Source organism: Schistocerca americana, unplaced genomic scaffold, assembly GCF_021461395.2.
Source record: "Schistocerca americana isolate TAMUIC-IGC-003095 unplaced genomic scaffold, iqSchAmer2.1 HiC_scaffold_799, whole genome shotgun sequence".
Taxonomy (NCBI): domain Eukaryota; kingdom Metazoa; phylum Arthropoda; class Insecta; order Orthoptera; family Acrididae; genus Schistocerca; species Schistocerca americana.
In genome coordinates, this window is record NW_025726565.1 from 1 (window position 1) to 21,301 (window position 21,301).

Here is a 21,301-nt window from a genome sequence, read left to right on the forward strand (position 1 = left end):
ATTTTCACAGCACTGCCAGTGTTATAATTTGTGTTTGTGTCCTGATGATTAGATGCATGTTTGATCCTTTTTGGACGCTGCTGTGTGTACACCTTGATAATTAGAACTTATGACCATGGAACTGCTGTTGATAATATTGGGCAATGAGTCTGTTGACTTGAGATGATTGATGTGTTAGGGCTGCACAGTGCCTAGTAAGGGCACTCACATTGAGGACAGTGTCCTATCTGGTGTGTGTTACATGAAGCAGGAAGAACTGTAATGTTGTGCAAGGCTTTGCCTCATTTTGAGAATACATACATGTGCTGTAGTGTGCAGAGCAGAGGGATTGAAAGAAAGGTAAGAGCTAGTAGCTATTTGGATGGTAGCTAATGCAGTCCCTGATGTTGAGGTTTTGTTGAACCTTTATGTAGCTTACATGTTTCATCTAAAGGCTGCTGGTGGAAAATCTCCTTCATGCAGTGATAACAGTGATTGTGCAGTAGAATTTGGTGGGCTGCAGCCATGGCATTTCCATTTTGAACAGTGTGATTAATGCATTTCTTGGTGTATTCCTTGAACTGTGGATTTACTGTGCAAATGTGACACATAATACATTGTGATAGTTTAAATGGGATGGTGAGCTTAATGATGGTCCAGTGTGCTATGAGAATGTATTGCATGTGGAATACTGAAGAGAGGGAACCAGTGCTTGTGGGGGTAAATTTTGTGACTGTATCTGTGAATATAAATCATAGAATGCAATGTAAAACACAGTGGTAGAGCAAGTGTAGGTGAGAATTGTAGCAGGTGCATATTTTTTTTTTTTTTTTTTTTTTTTTGAGAGCAGAAATAGTTGGCTTGTCATGGCTCATTCTTTCTGTCTCTCTTCATTTGAGAATATGACTCTTCCTATATGCAAAGTGAGCAAAATTTGCTGCCTACTATAGCACAAATGGACCCATAGAAAATGTCTTATTGTTTGGATCTGTTATGAATGGTTGGCACTCGAGATACTATTTAGCACACATTCAGATATTTTCATTTTTGTCAGGCAATATATTAGCTGGGGCCAATGAGACAGCAGGCAGGTTTGGATACTGTTAGCTTTCTATGATTCTTCTTGGACAAGAACATAAACAACAGTAGAGGAGTCCAACATATATATTTTTGGGCAGGTTGTTTGGCGCAATGTGGAATAAGCGTGTATCTTGTATATTTAAGACTGCAGCACGTGTTCCCAGCGCTATGAAGCAATTTACTGATTGATTTCTAGTTGTACTTTCCTGCAAGGTAAACTCATTTCAACAACTTAAAACAGCTACATGAGAGGATTTGTAAATCTCATTTCATTGTGTTTCCAGGGTGCCTAATCTGTTACACAAATATTTCACCCATCGACATTAATCAATTTCACGGCATGATTCGAGTAAAACTAGCATTTTACTGCTCAGTACGTCAAACAGCTTTTGCTGAGAAGTGTATGGTTTGTTAAGTCAATGTAAATGCAGTTGGCAGTTTTCTTGGTGTCTAGTACTAACCAGCGGTCACAAAATAACAAAATCTAACGAAGAGTCTTAATGGGTGTGCCGGTATTTGCTAAATGAGGTTGTGCTACTTTCGTCTGTGTGGAGCTAGGCGAGTGAGCAGTAGCGCGCCTGACGGTCAAGGGGAGAACTACTGTGCAGTTTTGAGCGTTTAAGATGGCGGTGAGTGGGCGTGTAAGCAACTATTAGACACAAGGAGCAAAGAACAGAAAGTCTGCCTCTAATAAAATGTATTTTACTGTTTTTTTTTCTGTATATTTCTGTATTTGTTTCCCCCAATGGAACTTGAGTAGTGTAAGGTAATACTGATAGGTATCAATGACGCAAGTACTTGTAGGTGTTTGGAACAAACGTCAGGTATAAATAGCAGTGCCAGGCGCTAGGTAGTTAATCTTTGCGCAGTGGCAATATCGTAACCAATGAAGTATAACTGAGGTGCGATTATTGCTAGTTGAAAACTTTTACCAATACCCCGCCAGAGAGACGTGAAATACCGTCTCTGTGGCAATTTTTGGCAACCCCTGAGGGGGTGTAAGTGTCATAGAAACAATGCTTCAAGCTGTGTTTATCTGTGTACTCATTCTGCACTTGTGGAAGTGTTTAGCTGATGGTTGTTGGGGACCATGTACACAGACTAGGCTGTGTTCACTGATGAATTGTGTACATGTCTTAGGGAGCTGGTGAGAAACATTCTCCTCAGTGTAAGTTGTTGTGCAACTGCTATGTGTGAAAAAAGATGCCAATGTGGACAATTGAAATGTGGTTCTGTCTAGTGGCAATTCTTGCTCCATAACATACTTGTGGTACACACATGCAGTGATTACTGATAAATGTAGGATTTGACAAAACTTCTGTCAGAATTTAGTGGAGGAGACTAGGGCAGTACAGTGAAAGTTGGTGAGTGTGTGGGAGGCAAGTGTTGTACTTAATTCATTTTCACAGCACTGCCAGTGTTATAATTTGTGTTTGTGTCCTGATGATTAGATGCATGTTTGATCCTTTTTGGACGCTGCTGTGTGTACACCTTGATAATTAGAACTTATGACCATGGAACTGCTGTTGATAATATTGGGCAATGAGTCTGTTGACTTGAGATGATTGATGTGTTAGGCTGCACAGTGCCTAGTAAGGGCACTCACATTGAGGACAGTGTCCTATCTGGTGTGTGTTACATGAAGCAGGAAGAACTGTAATGTTGTGCAAGGCTTTGCCTCATTTTGAGAATACATACATGTGCTGTAGTGTGCAGAGCAGAGGGATTGAAAGAAAGGTAAGAGCTAGTAGCTATTTGGATGGTAGCTAATGCAGTCCCTGATGTTGAGGTTTTGTTGAACCTTTATGTAGCTTACATGTTTCATCTAAAGGCTGCTGGTGGAAAATCTCCTTCATGCAGTGATAACAGTGATTGTGCAGTAGAATTTGGTGGGCTGCAGCCATGGCATTTCCATTTTGAACAGTGTGATTAATGCATTTCTTGGTGTATTCCTTGAACTGTGGATTTACTGTGCAAATGTGACACATAATACATTGTGATAGTTTAAATGGGATGGTGAGCTTAATGATGGTCCAGTGTGCTATGAGAATGTATTGCATGTGGAATACTGAAGAGAGGGAACCAGTGCTTGTGGGGTAAATTTTGTGACTGTATCTGTGAATATAAATCATAGAATGCAATGTAAAACACAGTGGTAGAGCAAGTGTAGGTGAGAATTGTAGCAGGTGCATATTTTTTTTTTTTTTTTTTTTTTTTTGAGAGCAGAAATAGTTGGCTTGTCATGGCTCATTCTTTCTGTCTCTCTTCATTTGAGAATATGACTCTTCCTATATGCAAAGTGAGCAAAATTTGCTGCCTACTATAGCACAAATGGACCCATAGAAAATGTCTTATTGTTTGGATCTGTTATGAATGGTTGGCACTCGAGATACTATTTAGCACACATTCAGATATTTTCATTTTTGTCAGGCAATATATTAGCTGGGGCCAATGAGACAGCAGGCAGGTTTGGATACTGTTAGCTTTCTATGATTCTTCTTGGACAAGAACATAAACAACAGTAGAGGAGTCCAACATATATATTTTTGGGCAGGTTGTTTGGCGCAATGTGGAATAAGCGTGTATCTTGTATATTTAAGACTGCAGCACGTGTTCCCAGCGCTATGAAGCAATTTACTGATTGATTTCTAGTTGTACTTTCCTGCAAGGTAAACTCATTTCAACAACTTAAAACAGCTACATGAGAGGATTTGTAAATCTCATTTCATTGTGTTTCCAGGGTGCCTAATCTGTTACACAAATATTTCACCCATCGACATTAATCAATTTCACGGCATGATTCGAGTAAAACTAGCATTTTACTGCTCAGTACGTCAAACAGCTTTTGCTGAGAAGTGTATGGTTTGTTAAGTCAATGTAAATGCAGTTGGCAGTTTTCTTGGTGTCTAGTACTAACCAGCGGTCACAAAATAACAAAATCTAACGAAGAGTCTTAATGGGTGTGCCGGTATTTGCTAAATGAGGTTGTGCTACTTTCGTCTGTGTGGAGCTAGGCGAGTGAGCAGTAGCGCGCCTGACGGTCAAGGGGAGAACTACTGTGCAGTTTTGAGCGTTTAAGATGGCGGTGAGTGGGCGTGTAAGCAACTATTAGACACAAGGAGCAAAGAACAGAAAGTCTGCCTCTAATAAAATGTATTTTACTGTTTTTTTTTTCTGTATATTTCTGTATTTGTTTCCCCCAATGGAACTTGAGTAGTGTAAGGTAATACTGATAGGTATCAATGACGCAAGTACTTGTAGGTGTTTGGAACAAACGTCAGGTATAAATAGCAGTGCCAGGCGCTAGGTAGTTAATCTTTGCGCAGTGGCAATATCGTAACAAATGAAGTATAACTGAGGTGCGATTATTGCTAGTTGAAAACTTTTACCAATACCCCGCCAGAGAGACGTGAAATACCGTCTCTGTGGCAATTTTTGGCAACCCCTGAGGGGGTGTAAGTGTCATAGAAACAATGCTTCAAGCTGTGTTTATCTGTGTACTCATTCTGCACTTGTGGAAGTGTTTAGCTGATGGTTGTTGGGGACCATGTACACAGACTAGGCTGTGTTCACTGATGAATTGTGTACATGTCTTAGGGAGCTGGTGAGAAACATTCTCCTCAGTGTAAGTTGTTGTGCAACTGCTATGTGTGAAAAAAGATGCCAATGTGGACAATTGAAATGTGGTTCTGTCTAGTGGCAATTCTTGCTCCATAACATACTTGTGGTACACACATGCAGTGATTACTGATAAATGTAGGATTTGACAAAACTTCTGTCAGAATTTAGTGGAGGAGACTAGGGCAGTACAGTGAAAGTTGGTGAGTGTGTGGGAGGCAAGTGTTGTACTTAATTCATTTTCACAGCACTGCCAGTGTTATAATTTGTGTTTGTGTCCTGATGATTAGATGCATGTTTGATCCTTTTTGGACGCTGCTGTGTGTACACCTTGATAATTAGAACTTATGACCATGGAACTGCTGTTGATAATATTGGGCAATGAGTCTGTTGACTTGAGATGATTGATGTGTTAGGCTGCACAGTGCCTAGTAAGGGCACTCACATTGAGGACAGTGTCCTATCTGGTGTGTGTTACATGAAGCAGGAAGAACTGTAATGTTGTGCAAGGCTTTGCCTCATTTTGAGAATACATACATGTGCTGTAGTGTGCAGAGCAGAGGGATTGAAAGAAAGGTAAGAGCTAGTAGCTATTTGGATGGTAGCTAATGCAGTCCCTGATGTTGAGGTTTTGTTGAACCTTTATGTAGCTTACATGTTTCATCTAAAGGCTGCTGGTGGAAAATCTCCTTCATGCAGTGATAACAGTGATTGTGCAGTAGAATTTGGTGGGCTGCAGCCATGGCATTTCCATTTTGAACAGTGTGATTAATGCATTTCTTGGTGTATTCCTTGAACTGTGGATTTACTGTGCAAATGTGACACATAATACATTGTGATAGTTTAAATGGGATGGTGAGCTTAATGATGGTCCAGTGTGCTATGAGAATGTATTGCATGTGGAATACTGAAGAGAGGGAACCAGTGCTTGTGGGGTAAATTTTGTGACTGTATCTGTGAATATAAATCATAGAATGCAATGTAAAACACAGTGGTAGAGCAAGTGTAGGTGAGAATTGTAGCAGGTGCATATTTTTTTTTTTTTTTTTTTTTTTTTTGAGAGCAGAAATAGTTGGCTTGTCATGGCTCATTCTTTCTGTCTCTCTTCATTTGAGAATATGACTCTTCCTATATGCAAAGTGAGCAAAATTTGCTGCCTACTATAGCACAAATGGACCCATAGAAAATGTCTTATTGTTTGGATCTGTTATGAATGGTTGGCACTCGAGATACTATTTAGCACACATTCAGATATTTTCATTTTTGTCAGGCAATATATTAGCTGGGGCCAATGAGACAGCAGGCAGGTTTGGATACTGTTAGCTTTCTATGATTCTTCTTGGACAAGAACATAAACAACAGTAGAGGAGTCCAACATATATATTTTTGGGCAGGTTGTTTGGCGCAATGTGGAATAAGCGTGTATCTTGTATATTTAAGACTGCAGCACGTGTTCCCAGCGCTATGAAGCAATTTACTGATTGATTTCTAGTTGTACTTTCCTGCAAGGTAAACTCATTTCAACAACTTAAAACAGCTACATGAGAGGATTTGTAAATCTCATTTCATTGTGTTTCCAGGGTGCCTAATCTGTTACACAAATATTTCACCCATCGACATTAATCAATTTCACGGCATGATTCGAGTAAAACTAGCATTTTACTGCTCAGTACGTCAAACAGCTTTTGCTGAGAAGTGTATGGTTTGTTAAGTCAATGTAAATGCAGTTGGCAGTTTTCTTGGTGTCTAGTACTAACCAGCGGTCACAAAATAACAAAATCTAACGAAGAGTCTTAATGGGTGTGCCGGTATTTGCTAAATGAGGTTGTGCTACTTTCGTCTGTGTGGAGCTAGGCGAGTGAGCAGTAGCGCGCCTGACGGTCAAGGGGAGAACTACTGTGCAGTTTTGAGCGTTTAAGATGGCGGTGAGTGGGCGTGTAAGCAACTATTAGACACAAGGAGCAAAGAACAGAAAGTCTGCCTCTAATAAAATGTATTTTACTGTTTTTTTTTTCTGTATATTTCTGTATTTGTTTCCCCCAATGGAACTTGAGTAGTGTAAGGTAATACTGATAGGTATCAATGACGCAAGTACTTGTAGGTGTTTGGAACAAACGTCAGGTATAAATAGCAGTGCCAGGCGCTAGGTAGTTAATCTTTGCGCAGTGGCAATATCGTAACCAATGAAGTATAACTGAGGTGCGATTATTGCTAGTTGAAAACTTTTACCAATACCCCGCCAGAGAGACGTGAAATACCGTCTCTGTGGCAATTTTTGGCAACCCCTGAGGGGGTGTAAGTGTCATAGAAACAATGCTTCAAGCTGTGTTTATCTGTGTACTCATTCTGCACTTGTGGAAGTGTTTAGCTGATGGTTGTTGGGGACCATGTACACAGACTAGGCTGTGTTCACTGATGAATTGTGTACATGTCTTAGGGAGCTGGTGAGAAACATTCTCCTCAGTGTAAGTTGTTGTGCAACTGCTATGTGTGAAAAAAGATGCCAATGTGGACAATTGAAATGTGGTTCTGTCTAGTGGCAATTCTTGCTCCATAACATACTTGTGGTACACACATGCAGTGATTACTGATAAATGTAGGATTTGACAAAACTTCTGTCAGAATTTAGTGGAGGAGACTAGGGCAGTACAGTGAAAGTTGGTGAGTGTGTGGGAGGCAAGTGTTGTACTTAATTCATTTTCACAGCACTGCCAGTGTTATAATTTGTGTTTGTGTCCTGATGATTAGATGCATGTTTGATCCTTTTTGGACGCTGCTGTGTGTACACCTTGATAATTAGAACTTATGACCATGGAACTGCTGTTGATAATATTGGGCAATGAGTCTGTTGACTTGAGATGATTGATGTGTTAGGCTGCACAGTGCCTAGTAAGGGCACTCACATTGAGGACAGTGTCCTATCTGGTGTGTGTTACATGAAGCAGGAAGAACTGTAATGTTGTGCAAGGCTTTGCCTCATTTTGAGAATACATACATGTGCTGTAGTGTGCAGAGCAGAGGGATTGAAAGAAAGGTAAGAGCTAGTAGCTATTTGGATGGTAGCTAATGCAGTCCCTGATGTTGAGGTTTTGTTGAACCTTTATGTAGCTTACATGTTTCATCTAAAGGCTGCTGGTGGAAAATCTCCTTCATGCAGTGATAACAGTGATTGTGCAGTAGAATTTGGTGGGCTGCAGCCATGGCATTTCCATTTTGAACAGTGTGATTAATGCATTTCTTGGTGTATTCCTTGAACTGTGGATTTACTGTGCAAATGTGACACATAATACATTGTGATAGTTTAAATGGGATGGTGAGCTTAATGATGGTCCAGTGTGCTATGAGAATGTATTGCATGTGGAATACTGAAGAGAGGGAACCAGTGCTTGTGGGGTAAATTTTGTGACTGTATCTGTGAATATAAATCATAGAATGCAATGTAAAACACAGTGGTAGAGCAAGTGTAGGTGAGAATTGTAGCAGGTGCATATTTTTTTTTTTTTTTTTTTTTTTTGAGAGCAGAAATAGTTGGCTTGTCATGGCTCATTCTTTCTGTCTCTCTTCATTTGAGAATATGACTCTTCCTATATGCAAAGTGAGCAAAATTTGCTGCCTACTATAGCACAAATGGACCCATAGAAAATGTCTTATTGTTTGGATCTGTTATGAATGGTTGGCACTCGAGATACTATTTAGCACACATTCAGATATTTTCATTTTTGTCAGGCAATATATTAGCTGGGGCCAATGAGACAGCAGGCAGGTTTGGATACTGTTAGCTTTCTATGATTCTTCTTGGACAAGAACATAAACAACAGTAGAGGAGTCCAACATATATATTTTTGGGCAGGTTGTTTGGCGCAATGTGGAATAAGCGTGTATCTTGTATATTTAAGACTGCAGCACGTGTTCCCAGCGCTATGAAGCAATTTACTGATTGATTTCTAGTTGTACTTTCCTGCAAGGTAAACTCATTTCAACAACTTAAAACAGCTACATGAGAGGATTTGTAAATCTCATTTCATTGTGTTTCCAGGGTGCCTAATCTGTTACACAAATATTTCACCCATCGACATTAATCAATTTCACGGCATGATTCGAGTAAAACTAGCATTTTACTGCTCAGTACGTCAAACAGCTTTTGCTGAGAAGTGTATGGTTTGTTAAGTCAATGTAAATGCAGTTGGCAGTTTTCTTGGTGTCTAGTACTAACCAGCGGTCACAAAATAACAAAATCTAACGAAGAGTCTTAATGGGTGTGCCGGTATTTGCTAAATGAGGTTGTGCTACTTTCGTCTGTGTGGAGCTAGGCGAGTGAGCAGTAGCGCGCCTGACGGTCAAGGGGAGAACTACTGTGCAGTTTTGAGCGTTTAAGATGGCGGTGAGTGGGCGTGTAAGCAACTATTAGACACAAGGAGCAAAGAACAGAAAGTCTGCCTCTAATAAAATGTATTTTACTGTTTTTTTTTTTCTGTATATTTCTGTATTTGTTTCCCCCAATGGAACTTGAGTAGTGTAAGGTAATACTGATAGGTATCAATGACGCAAGTACTTGTAGGTGTTTGGAACAAACGTCAGGTATAAATAGCAGTGCCAGGCGCTAGGTAGTTAATCTTTGCGCAGTGGCAATATCGTAACCAATGAAGTATAACTGAGGTGCGATTATTGCTAGTTGAAAACTTTTACCAATACCCCGCCAGAGAGACGTGAAATACCGTCTCTGTGGCAATTTTTGGCAACCCCTGAGGGGGTGTAAGTGTCATAGAAACAATGCTTCAAGCTGTGTTTATCTGTGTACTCATTCTGCACTTGTGGAAGTGTTTAGCTGATGGTTGTTGGGGACCATGTACACAGACTAGGCTGTGTTCACTGATGAATTGTGTACATGTCTTAGGGAGCTGGTGAGAAACATTCTCCTCAGTGTAAGTTGTTGTGCAACTGCTATGTGTGAAAAAAGATGCCAATGTGGACAATTGAAATGTGGTTCTGTCTAGTGGCAATTCTTGCTCCATAACATACTTGTGGTACACACATGCAGTGATTACTGATAAATGTAGGATTTGACAAAACTTCTGTCAGAATTTAGTGGAGGAGACTAGGGCAGTACAGTGAAAGTTGGTGAGTGTGTGGGAGGCAAGTGTTGTACTTAATTCATTTTCACAGCACTGCCAGTGTTATAATTTGTGTTTGTGTCCTGATGATTAGATGCATGTTTGATCCTTTTTGGACGCTGCTGTGTGTACACCTTGATAATTAGAACTTATGACCATGGAACTGCTGTTGATAATATTGGGCAATGAGTCTGTTGACTTGAGATGATTGATGTGTTAGGCTGCACAGTGCCTAGTAAGGGCACTCACATTGAGGACAGTGTCCTATCTGGTGTGTGTTACATGAAGCAGGAAGAACTGTAATGTTGTGCAAGGCTTTGCCTCATTTTGAGAATACATACATGTGCTGTAGTGTGCAGAGCAGAGGGATTGAAAGAAAGGTAAGAGCTAGTAGCTATTTGGATGGTAGCTAATGCAGTCCCTGATGTTGAGGTTTTGTTGAACCTTTATGTAGCTTACATGTTTCATCTAAAGGCTGCTGGTGGAAAATCTCCTTCATGCAGTGATAACAGTGATTGTGCAGTAGAATTTGGTGGGCTGCAGCCATGGCATTTCCATTTTGAACAGTGTGATTAATGCATTTCTTGGTGTATTCCTTGAACTGTGGATTTACTGTGCAAATGTGACACATAATACATTGTGATAGTTTAAATGGGATGGTGAGCTTAATGATGGTCCAGTGTGCTATGAGAATGTATTGCATGTGGAATACTGAAGAGAGGGAACCAGTGCTTGTGGGGTAAATTTTGTGACTGTATCTGTGAATATAAATCATAGAATGCAATGTAAAACACAGTGGTAGAGCAAGTGTAGGTGAGAATTGTAGCAGGTGCATATTTTTTTTTTTTTTTTTTTTTTTTTTGAGAGCAGAAATAGTTGGCTTGTCATGGCTCATTCTTTCTGTCTCTCTTCATTTGAGAATATGACTCTTCCTATATGCAAAGTGAGCAAAATTTGCTGCCTACTATAGCACAAATGGACCCATAGAAAATGTCTTATTGTTTGGATCTGTTATGAATGGTTGGCACTCGAGATACTATTTAGCACACATTCAGATATTTTCATTTTTGTCAGGCAATATATTAGCTGGGGCCAATGAGACAGCAGGCAGGTTTGGATACTGTTAGCTTTCTATGATTCTTCTTGGACAAGAACATAAACAACAGTAGAGGAGTCCAACATATATATTTTTGGGCAGGTTGTTTGGCGCAATGTGGAATAAGCGTGTATCTTGTATATTTAAGACTGCAGCACGTGTTCCCAGCGCTATGAAGCAATTTACTGATTGATTTCTAGTTGTACTTTCCTGCAAGGTAAACTCATTTCAACAACTTAAAACAGCTACATGAGAGGATTTGTAAATCTCATTTCATTGTGTTTCCAGGGTGCCTAATCTGTTACACAAATATTTCACCCATCGACATTAATCAATTTCACGGCATGATTCGAGTAAAACTAGCATTTTACTGCTCAGTACGTCAAACAGCTTTTGCTGAGAAGTGTATGGTTTGTTAAGTCAATGTAAATGCAGTTGGCAGTTTTCTTGGTGTCTAGTACTAACCAGCGGTCACAAAATAACAAAATCTAACGAAGAGTCTTAATGGGTGTGCCGGTATTTGCTAAATGAGGTTGTGCTACTTTCGTCTGTGTGGAGCTAGGCGAGTGAGCAGTAGCGCGCCTGACGGTCAAGGGGAGAACTACTGTGCAGTTTTGAGCGTTTAAGATGGCGGTGAGTGGGCGTGTAAGCAACTATTAGACACAAGGAGCAAAGAACAGAAAGTCTGCCTCTAATAAAATGTATTTTACTGTTTTTTTTTTCTGTATATTTCTGTATTTGTTTCCCCCAATGGAACTTGAGTAGTGTAAGGTAATACTGATAGGTATCAATGACGCAAGTACTTGTAGGTGTTTGGAACAAACGTCAGGTATAAATAGCAGTGCCAGGCGCTAGGTAGTTAATCTTTGCGCAGTGGCAATATCGTAACAAATGAAGTATAACTGAGGTGCGATTATTGCTAGTTGAAAACTTTTACCAATACCCCGCCAGAGAGACGTGAAATACCGTCTCTGTGGCAATTTTTGGCAACCCCTGAGGGGGTGTAAGTGTCATAGAAACAATGCTTCAAGCTGTGTTTATCTGTGTACTCATTCTGCACTTGTGGAAGTGTTTAGCTGATGGTTGTTGGGGACCATGTACACAGACTAGGCTGTGTTCACTGATGAATTGTGTACATGTCTTAGGGAGCTGGTGAGAAACATTCTCCTCAGTGTAAGTTGTTGTGCAACTGCTATGTGTGAAAAAAGATGCCAATGTGGACAATTGAAATGTGGTTCTGTCTAGTGGCAATTCTTGCTCCATAACATACTTGTGGTACACACATGCAGTGATTACTGATAAATGTAGGATTTGACAAAACTTCTGTCAGAATTTAGTGGAGGAGACTAGGGCAGTACAGTGAAAGTTGGTGAGTGTGTGGGAGGCAAGTGTTGTACTTAATTCATTTTCACAGCACTGCCAGTGTTATAATTTGTGTTTGTGTCCTGATGATTAGATGCATGTTTGATCCTTTTTGGACGCTGCTGTGTGTACACCTTGATAATTAGAACTTATGACCATGGAACTGCTGTTGATAATATTGGGCAATGAGTCTGTTGACTTGAGATGATTGATGTGTTAGGCTGCACAGTGCCTAGTAAGGGCACTCACATTGAGGACAGTGTCCTATCTGGTGTGTGTTACATGAAGCAGGAAGAACTGTAATGTTGTGCAAGGCTTTGCCTCATTTTGAGAATACATACATGTGCTGTAGTGTGCAGAGCAGAGGGATTGAAAGAAAGGTAAGAGCTAGTAGCTATTTGGATGGTAGCTAATGCAGTCCCTGATGTTGAGGTTTTGTTGAACCTTTATGTAGCTTACATGTTTCATCTAAAGGCTGCTGGTGGAAAATCTCCTTCATGCAGTGATAACAGTGATTGTGCAGTAGAATTTGGTGGGCTGCAGCCATGGCATTTCCATTTTGAACAGTGTGATTAATGCATTTCTTGGTGTATTCCTTGAACTGTGGATTTACTGTGCAAATGTGACACATAATACATTGTGATAGTTTAAATGGGATGGTGAGCTTAATGATGGTCCAGTGTGCTATGAGAATGTATTGCATGTGGAATACTGAAGAGAGGGAACCAGTGCTTGTGGGGTAAATTTTGTGACTGTATCTGTGAATATAAATCATAGAATGCAATGTAAAACACAGTGGTAGAGCAAGTGTAGGTGAGAATTGTAGCAGGTGCATATTTTTTTTTTTTTTTTTTTTTTTTGAGAGCAGAAATAGTTGGCTTGTCATGGCTCATTCTTTCTGTCTCTCTTCATTTGAGAATATGACTCTTCCTATATGCAAAGTGAGCAAAATTTGCTGCCTACTATAGCACAAATGGACCCATAGAAAATGTCTTATTGTTTGGATCTGTTATGAATGGTTGGCACTCGAGATACTATTTAGCACACATTCAGATATTTTCATTTTTGTCAGGCAATATATTAGCTGGGGCCAATGAGACAGCAGGCAGGTTTGGATACTGTTAGCTTTCTATGATTCTTCTTGGACAAGAACATAAACAACAGTAGAGGAGTCCAACATATATATTTTTGGGCAGGTTGTTTGGCGCAATGTGGAATAAGCGTGTATCTTGTATATTTAAGACTGCAGCACGTGTTCCCAGCGCTATGAAGCAATTTACTGATTGATTTCTAGTTGTACTTTCCTGCAAGGTAAACTCATTTCAACAACTTAAAACAGCTACATGAGAGGATTTGTAAATCTCATTTCATTGTGTTTCCAGGGTGCCTAATCTGTTACACAAATATTTCACCCATCGACATTAATCAATTTCACGGCATGATTCGAGTAAAACTAGCATTTTACTGCTCAGTACGTCAAACAGCTTTTGCTGAGAAGTGTATGGTTTGTTAAGTCAATGTAAATGCAGTTGGCAGTTTTCTTGGTGTCTAGTACTAACCAGCGGTCACAAAATAACAAAATCTAACGAAGAGTCTTAATGGGTGTGCCGGTATTTGCTAAATGAGGTTGTGCTACTTTCGTCTGTGTGGAGCTAGGCGAGTGAGCAGTAGCGCGCCTGACGGTCAAGGGGAGAACTACTGTGCAGTTTTGAGCGTTTAAGATGGCGGTGAGTGGGCGTGTAAGCAACTATTAGACACAAGGAGCAAAGAACAGAAAGTCTGCCTCTAATAAAATGTATTTTACTGTTTTTTTTTTCTGTATATTTCTGTATTTGTTTCCCCCAATGGAACTTGAGTAGTGTAAGGTAATACTGATAGGTATCAATGACGCAAGTACTTGTAGGTGTTTGGAACAAACGTCAGGTATAAATAGCAGTGCCAGGCGCTAGGTAGTTAATCTTTGCGCAGTGGCAATATCGTAACCAATGAAGTATAACTGAGGTGCGATTATTGCTAGTTGAAAACTTTTACCAATACCCCGCCAGAGAGACGTGAAATACCGTCTCTGTGGCAATTTTTGGCAACCCCTGAGGGGGTGTAAGTGTCATAGAAACAATGCTTCAAGCTGTGTTTATCTGTGTACTCATTCTGCACTTGTGGAAGTGTTTAGCTGATGGTTGTTGGGGACCATGTACACAGACTAGGCTGTGTTCACTGATGAATTGTGTACATGTCTTAGGGAGCTGGTGAGAAACATTCTCCTCAGTGTAAGTTGTTGTGCAACTGCTATGTGTGAAAAAAGATGCCAATGTGGACAATTGAAATGTGGTTCTGTCTAGTGGCAATTCTTGCTCCATAACATACTTGTGGTACACACATGCAGTGATTACTGATAAATGTAGGATTTGACAAAACTTCTGTCAGAATTTAGTGGAGGAGACTAGGGCAGTACAGTGAAAGTTGGTGAGTGTGTGGGAGGCAAGTGTTGTACTTAATTCATTTTCACAGCACTGCCAGTGTTATAATTTGTGTTTGTGTCCTGATGATTAGATGCATGTTTGATCCTTTTTGGACGCTGCTGTGTGTACACCTTGATAATTAGAACTTATGACCATGGAACTGCTGTTGATAATATTGGGCAATGAGTCTGTTGACTTGAGATGATTGATGTGTTAGGCTGCACAGTGCCTAGTAAGGGCACTCACATTGAGGACAGTGTCCTATCTGGTGTGTGTTACATGAAGCAGGAAGAACTGTAATGTTGTGCAAGGCTTTGCCTCATTTTGAGAATACATACATGTGCTGTAGTGTGCAGAGCAGAGGGATTGAAAGAAAGGTAAGAGCTAGTAGCTATTTGGATGGTAGCTAATGCAGTCCCTGATGAGGTTTTGTTGAACCTTTATGTAGCTTACATGTTTCATCTAAAGGCTGCTGGTGGAAAATCTCCTTCATGCAGTGATAACAGTGATTGTGCAGTAGAATTTGGTGGGCTGCAGCCATGGCATTTCCATTTTGAACAGTGTGATTAATGCATTTCTTGGTGTATTCCTTGAACTGTGGATTTACTGTGCAAATGTGACACATAATACATTGTGATAGTTTAAATGGGATGGTGAGCTTAATGATGGTCCAGTGTGCTATGAGAATGTATTGCATGTGGAATACTGAAGAGAGGGAACCAGTGCTTGTGGGGTAAATTTTGTGACTGTATCTGTGAATATAAATCATAGAATGCAATGTAAAACACAGTGGTAGAGCAAGTGTAGGTGAGAATTGTAGCAGGTGCATATTTTTTTTTTTTTTTTTTTTTTTTTTTGAGAGCAGAAATAGTTGGCTTGTCATGGCTCATTCTTTCTGTCTCTCTTCATTTGAGAATATGACTCTTCCTATATGCAAAGTGAGCAAAATTTGCTGCCTACTATAGCACAAATGGACCCATAGAAAATGTCTTATTGTTTGGATCTGTTATGAATAGTTGGCACTCGAGATACTATTTAGCACACATTCAGATATTTTCATTTTTGTCAGGCAATATATTAGCTGGGGCCAATGAGACAGCAGGCAGGTTTGGATACTGTTAGCTTTCTATGATTCTTCTTGGACAAGAACATAAACAACAGTAGAGGAGTCCAACATATATATTTTTGGGCAGGTTGTTTGGCGCAATGTGGAATAAGCGTGTATCTTGTATATTTAAGACTGCAGCACGTGTTCCCAGCGCTATGAAGCAATTTACTGATTGATTTCTAGTTGTACTTTCCTGCAAGGTAAACTCATTTCAACAACTTAAAACAGCTACATGAGAGGATTTGTAAATCTCATTTCATTGTGTTTCCAGGGTGCCTAATCTGTTACACAAATATTTCACCCATCGACATTAATCAATTTCACGGCATGATTCGAGTAAAACTAGCATTTTACTGCTCAGTACGTCAAACAGCTTTTGCTGAGAAGTGTATGGTTTGTTAAGTCAATGTAAATGCAGTTGGCAGTTTTCTTGGTGTCTAGTACTAACCAGCGGTCACAAAATAACAAAATCTAACGAAGAGTCTTAATGGGTGTGCCGGTATTTGCTAAATGAGGTTGTGCTACTTTCGTCTGTGTGGAGCTAGGCGAGTGAGCAGTAGCGCGCCTGACGGTCAAGGGGAGAACTACTGTGCAGTTTTGAGCGTTTAAGATGGCGGTGAGTGGGCGTGTAAGCAACTATTAGACACAAGGAGCAAAGAACAGAAAGTCTGCCTCTAATAAAATGTATTTTACTGTTTTTTTTTTCTGTATATTTCTGTATTTGTTTCCCCCAATGGAACTTGAGTAGTGTAAGGTAATACTGATAGGTATCAATGACGCAAGTACTTGTAGGTGTTTGGAACAAACGTCAGGTATAAATAGCAGTGCCAGGCGCTAGGTAGTTAATCTTTGCGCAGTGGCAATATCGTAACCAATGAAGTATAACTGAGGTGCGATTATTGCTAGTTGAAAACTTTTACCAATACCCCGCCAGAGAGACGTGAAATACCGTCTCTGTGGCAATTTTTGGCAACCCCTGAGGGGGTGTAAGTGTCATAGAAACAATGCTTCAAGCTGTGTTTATCTGTGTACTCATTCTGCACTTGTGGAAGTGTTTAGCTGATGGTTGTTGGGGACCATGTACACAGACTAGGCTGTGTTCACTGATGAATTGTGTACATGTCTTAGGGAGCTGGTGAGAAACATTCTCCTCAGTGTAAGTTGTTGTGCAACTGCTATGTGTGAAAAAAGATGCCAATGTGGACAATTGAAATGTGGTTCTGTCTAGTGGCAATTCTTGCTCCATAACATACTTGTGGTACACACATGCAGTGATTACTGATAAATGTAGGATTTGACAAAACTTCTGTCAGAATTTAGTGGAGGAGACTAGGGCAGTACAGTGAAAGTTGGTGAGTGTGTGGGAGGCAAGTGTTGTACTTAATTCATTTTCACAGCACTGCCAGTGTTATAATTTGTGTTTGTGTCCTGATGATTAGATGCATGTTTGATCCTTTTTGGACGCTGCTGTGTGTACACCTTGATAATTAGAACTTATGACCATGGAACTGCTGTTGATAATATTGGGCAATGAGTCTGTTGACTTGAGATGATTGATGTGTTAGGCTGCACAGTGCCTAGTAAGGGCACTCACATTGAGGACAGTGTCCTATCTGGTGTGTGTTACATGAAGCAGGAAGAACTGTAATGTTGTGCAAGGCTTTGCCTCATTTTGAGAATACATACATGTGCTGTAGTGTGCAGAGCAGAGGGATTGAAAGAAAGGTAAGAGCTAGTAGCTATTTGGATGGTAGCTAATGCAGTCCCTGATGTTGAGGTTTTGTTGAACCTTTATGTAGCTTACATGTTTCATCTAAAGGCTGCTGGTGGAAAATCTCCTTCATGCAGTGATAACAGTGATTGTGCAGTAGAATTTGGTGGGCTGCAGCCATGGCATTTCCATTTTGAACAGTGTGATTAATGCATTTCTTGGTGTATTCCTTGAACTGTGGATTTACTGTGCAAATGTGACACATAATACATTGTGATAGTTTAAATGGGATGGTGAGCTTAATGATGGTCCAGTGTGCTATGAGAATGTATTGCATGTGGAATACTGAAGAGAGGGAACCAGTGCTTGTGGGGTAAATTTTGTGACTGTATCTGTGAATATAAATCATAGAATGCAATGTAAAACACAGTGGTAGAGCAAGTGTAGGTGAGAATTGTAGCAGGTGCATATTTTTTTTTTTTTTTTTTTTTTTTTGAGAGCAGAAATAGTTGGCTTGTCATGGCTCATTCTTTCTGTCTCTCTTCATTTGAGAATATGACTCTTCCTATATGCAAAGTGAGCAAAATTTGCTGCCTACTATAGCACAAATGGACCCATAGAAAATGTCTTATTGTTTGGATCTGTTATGAATGGTTGGCACTCGAGATACTATTTAGCACACATTCAGATATTTTCATTTTTGTCAGGCAATATATTAGCTGGGGCCAATGAGACAGCAGGCAGGTTTGGATACTGTTAGCTTTCTATGATTCTTCTTGGACAAGAACATAAACAACAGTAGAGGAGTCCAACATATATATTTTTGGGCAGGTTGTTTGGCGCAATGTGGAATAAGCGTGTATCTTGTATATTTAAGACTGCAGCACGTGTTCCCAGCGCTATGAAGCAATTTACTGATTGATTTCTAGTTGTACTTTCCTGCAAGGTAAACTCATTTCAACAACTTAAAACAGCTACATGAGAGGATTTGTAAATCTCATTTCATTGTGTTTCCAGGGTGCCTAATCTGTTACACAAATATTTCACCCATCGACATTAATCAATTTCACGGCATGATTCGAGTAAAACTAGCATTTTACTGCTCAGTACGTCAAACAGCTTTTGCTGAGAAGTGTATGGTTTGTTAAGTCAATGTAAATGCAGTTGGCAGTTTTCTTGGTGTCTAGTACTAACCAGCGGTCACAAAATAACAAAATCTAACGAAGAGTCTTAATGGGTGTGCCGGTATTTGCTAAATGAGGTTGTGCTACTTTCGTCTGTGTGGAGCTAGGCGAGTGAGCAGTAGCGCGCCTGACGGTCAAGGGGAGAACTACTGTGCAGTTTTGAGCGTTTAAGATGGCGGTGAGTGGGCGTGTAAGCAACTATTAGACACAAGGAGCAAAGAACAGAAAGTCTGCCTCTAATAAAATGTATTTTACTGTTTTTTTTTTCTGTATATTTCTGTATTTGTTTCCCCCAATGGAACTTGAGTAGTGTAAGGTAATACTGATAGGTATCAATGACGCAAGTACTTGTAGGTGTTTGGAACAAACGTCAGGTATAAATAGCAGTGCCAGGCGCTAGGTAGTTAATCTTTGCGCAGTGGCAATATCGTAACCAATGAAGTATAACTGAGGTGCGATTATTGCTAGTTGAAAACTTTTACCAATACCCCGCCAGAGAGACGTGAAATACCGTCTCTGTGGCAATTTTTGGCAACCCCTGAGGGGGTGTAAGTGTCATAGAAACAATGCTTCAAGCTGTGTTTATCTGTGTACTCATTCTGCACTTGTGGAAGTGTTTAGCTGATGGTTGTTGGGGACCATGTACACAGACTAGGCTGTGTTCACTGATGAATTGTGTACATGTCTTAGGGAGCTGGTGAGAAACATTCTCCTCAGTGTAAGTTGTTGTGCAACTGCTATGTGTGAAAAAAGATGCCAATGTGGACAATTGAAATGTGGTTCTGTCTAGTGGCAATTCTTGCTCCATAACATACTTGTGGTACACACATGCAGTGATTACTGATAAATGTAGGATTTGACAAAACTTCTGTCAGAATTTAGTGGAGGAGACTAGGGCAGTACAGTGAAAGTTGGTGAGTGTGTGGGAGGCAAGTGTTGTACTTAATTCATTTTCACAGCACTGCCAGTGTTATAATTTGTGTTTGTGTCCTGATGATTAGATGCATGTTTGATCCTTTTTGGACGCTGCTGTGTGTACACCTTGATAATTAGAACTTATGACCATGGAACTGCTGTTGATAATATTGGGCAATGAGTCTGTTGACTTGAGATGATTGATGTGTTAGGCTGCACAGTGCCTAGTAAGGGCACTCACATTGAGGACAGTGTCCTATCTGGTGTGTGTTACATGAAGCAGGAAGAACTGTAATGTTGTGCAAGGCTTTGCCTCATTTTGAGAATACATACATGTGCTGTAGTGTGCAGAGCAGAGGGATTGAAAGAAAGGTAAGAGCTAGTAGCTATTTGGATGGTAGCTAATGCAGTCCCTGATGTTGAGGTTTTGTTGAACCTTTATGTAGCTTACATGTTTCATCTAAAGGCTGCTGGTGGAAAATCTCCTTCATGCAGTGATAACAGTGATTGTGCAGTAGAATTTGGTGGGCTGCAGCCATGGCATTTCCATTTTGAACAGTGTGATTAATGCATTTCTTGGTGTATTCCTTGAACTGTGGATTTACTGTGCAAATGTGACACATAATACATTGTGATAGTTTAAATGGGATGGTGAGCTTAATGATGGTCCAGTGTGCTATGAGAATGTATTGCATGTGGAATACTGAAGAGAGGGAACCAGTGCTTGTGGGGTAAATTTTGTGACTGTATCTGTGAATATAAATCATAGAATGCAATGTAAAACACAGTGGTAGAGCAAGTGTAGGTGAGAATTGTAGCAGGTGCATATTTTTTTTTTTTTTTTTTTTTTTTTTGAGAGCAGAAATAGTTGGCTTGTCATGGCTCATTCTTTCTGTCTCTCTTCATTTGAGAATATGACTCTTCCTATATGCAAAGTGAGCAAAATTTGCTGCCTACTATAGCACAAATGGACCCATAGAAAATGTCTTATTGTTTGGATCTGTTATGAATGGTTGGCACTCGAGATACTATTTAGCACACATTCAGATATTTTCATTTTTGTCAGGCAATATATTAGCTGGGGCCAATGAGACAGCAGGCAGGTTTGGATACTGTTAGCTTTCTATGATTCTTCTTGGACAAGAACATAAACAACAGTAGAGGAGTCCAACATATATATTTTTGGGCAGGTTGTTTGGCGCAATGTGGAATAAGCGTGTATCTTGTATATTTAAGACTGCAGCACGTGTTCCCAGCGCTATGAAGCAATTTACTGATTGATTTCTAGTTGTACTTTCCTGCAAGGTAAACTCATTTCAACAACTTAAAACAGCTACATGAGAGGATTTGTAAATCTCATTTCATTGTGTTTCCAGGGTGCCTAATCTGTTACACAAATATTTCACCCATCGACATTAATCAATTTCACGGCATGATTCGAGTAAAACTAGCATTTTACTGCTCAGTACGTCAAACAGCTTTTGCTGAGAAGTGTATGGTTTGTTAAGTCAATGTAAATGCAGTTGGCAGTTTTCTTGGTGTCTAGTACTAACCAGCGGTCACAAAATAACAAAATCTAACGAAGAGTCTTAATGGGTGTGCCGGTATTTGCTAAATGAGGTTGTGCTACTTTCGTCTGTGTGGAGCTAGGCGAGTGAGCAGTAGCGCGCCTGACGGT

The 21,301-nt window shown here is 40.1% G+C and overlaps 8 non-coding genes across 8 annotated transcripts; all 8 read left to right on the forward strand.

Moving 5' to 3' along the window:
- The first annotated feature begins 1,916 nt into the window (after window positions 1-1,916).
- On the forward strand, window positions 1,917-2,056 carry LOC124591064. The gene has a single exon (XR_006976916.1). It is a non-coding gene; the product is annotated as a U4 spliceosomal RNA (small nuclear RNA).
- Window positions 2,057-4,373: 2,317 nt separating this feature from the next.
- Window positions 4,374-4,513, forward strand: LOC124591083. Its single transcript, XR_006976935.1, has one exon. It is a non-coding gene; the product is annotated as a U4 spliceosomal RNA (small nuclear RNA).
- Window positions 4,514-6,831: 2,318 nt separating this feature from the next.
- LOC124591075 lies at window positions 6,832-6,971 on the forward strand. Its single transcript, XR_006976927.1, has one exon. It is a non-coding gene; the product is annotated as a U4 spliceosomal RNA (small nuclear RNA).
- A 2,317-nt stretch (window positions 6,972-9,288) lies between these two features.
- LOC124591085 lies at window positions 9,289-9,428 on the forward strand. Its single transcript, XR_006976937.1, has one exon. It is a non-coding gene; the product is annotated as a U4 spliceosomal RNA (small nuclear RNA).
- A 2,318-nt stretch (window positions 9,429-11,746) lies between these two features.
- Window positions 11,747-11,886, forward strand: LOC124591084. Its single transcript, XR_006976936.1, has one exon. It is a non-coding gene; the product is annotated as a U4 spliceosomal RNA (small nuclear RNA).
- A 2,316-nt stretch (window positions 11,887-14,202) lies between these two features.
- Window positions 14,203-14,342, forward strand: LOC124591086. The gene has a single exon (XR_006976938.1). It is a non-coding gene; the product is annotated as a U4 spliceosomal RNA (small nuclear RNA).
- Window positions 14,343-16,658: 2,316 nt separating this feature from the next.
- On the forward strand, window positions 16,659-16,798 carry LOC124591087. Its single transcript, XR_006976939.1, has one exon. It is a non-coding gene; the product is annotated as a U4 spliceosomal RNA (small nuclear RNA).
- A 2,317-nt stretch (window positions 16,799-19,115) lies between these two features.
- On the forward strand, window positions 19,116-19,255 carry LOC124591065. Its single transcript, XR_006976917.1, has one exon. It is a non-coding gene; the product is annotated as a U4 spliceosomal RNA (small nuclear RNA).
- Window positions 19,256-21,301: the final 2,046 nt, after the last annotated feature.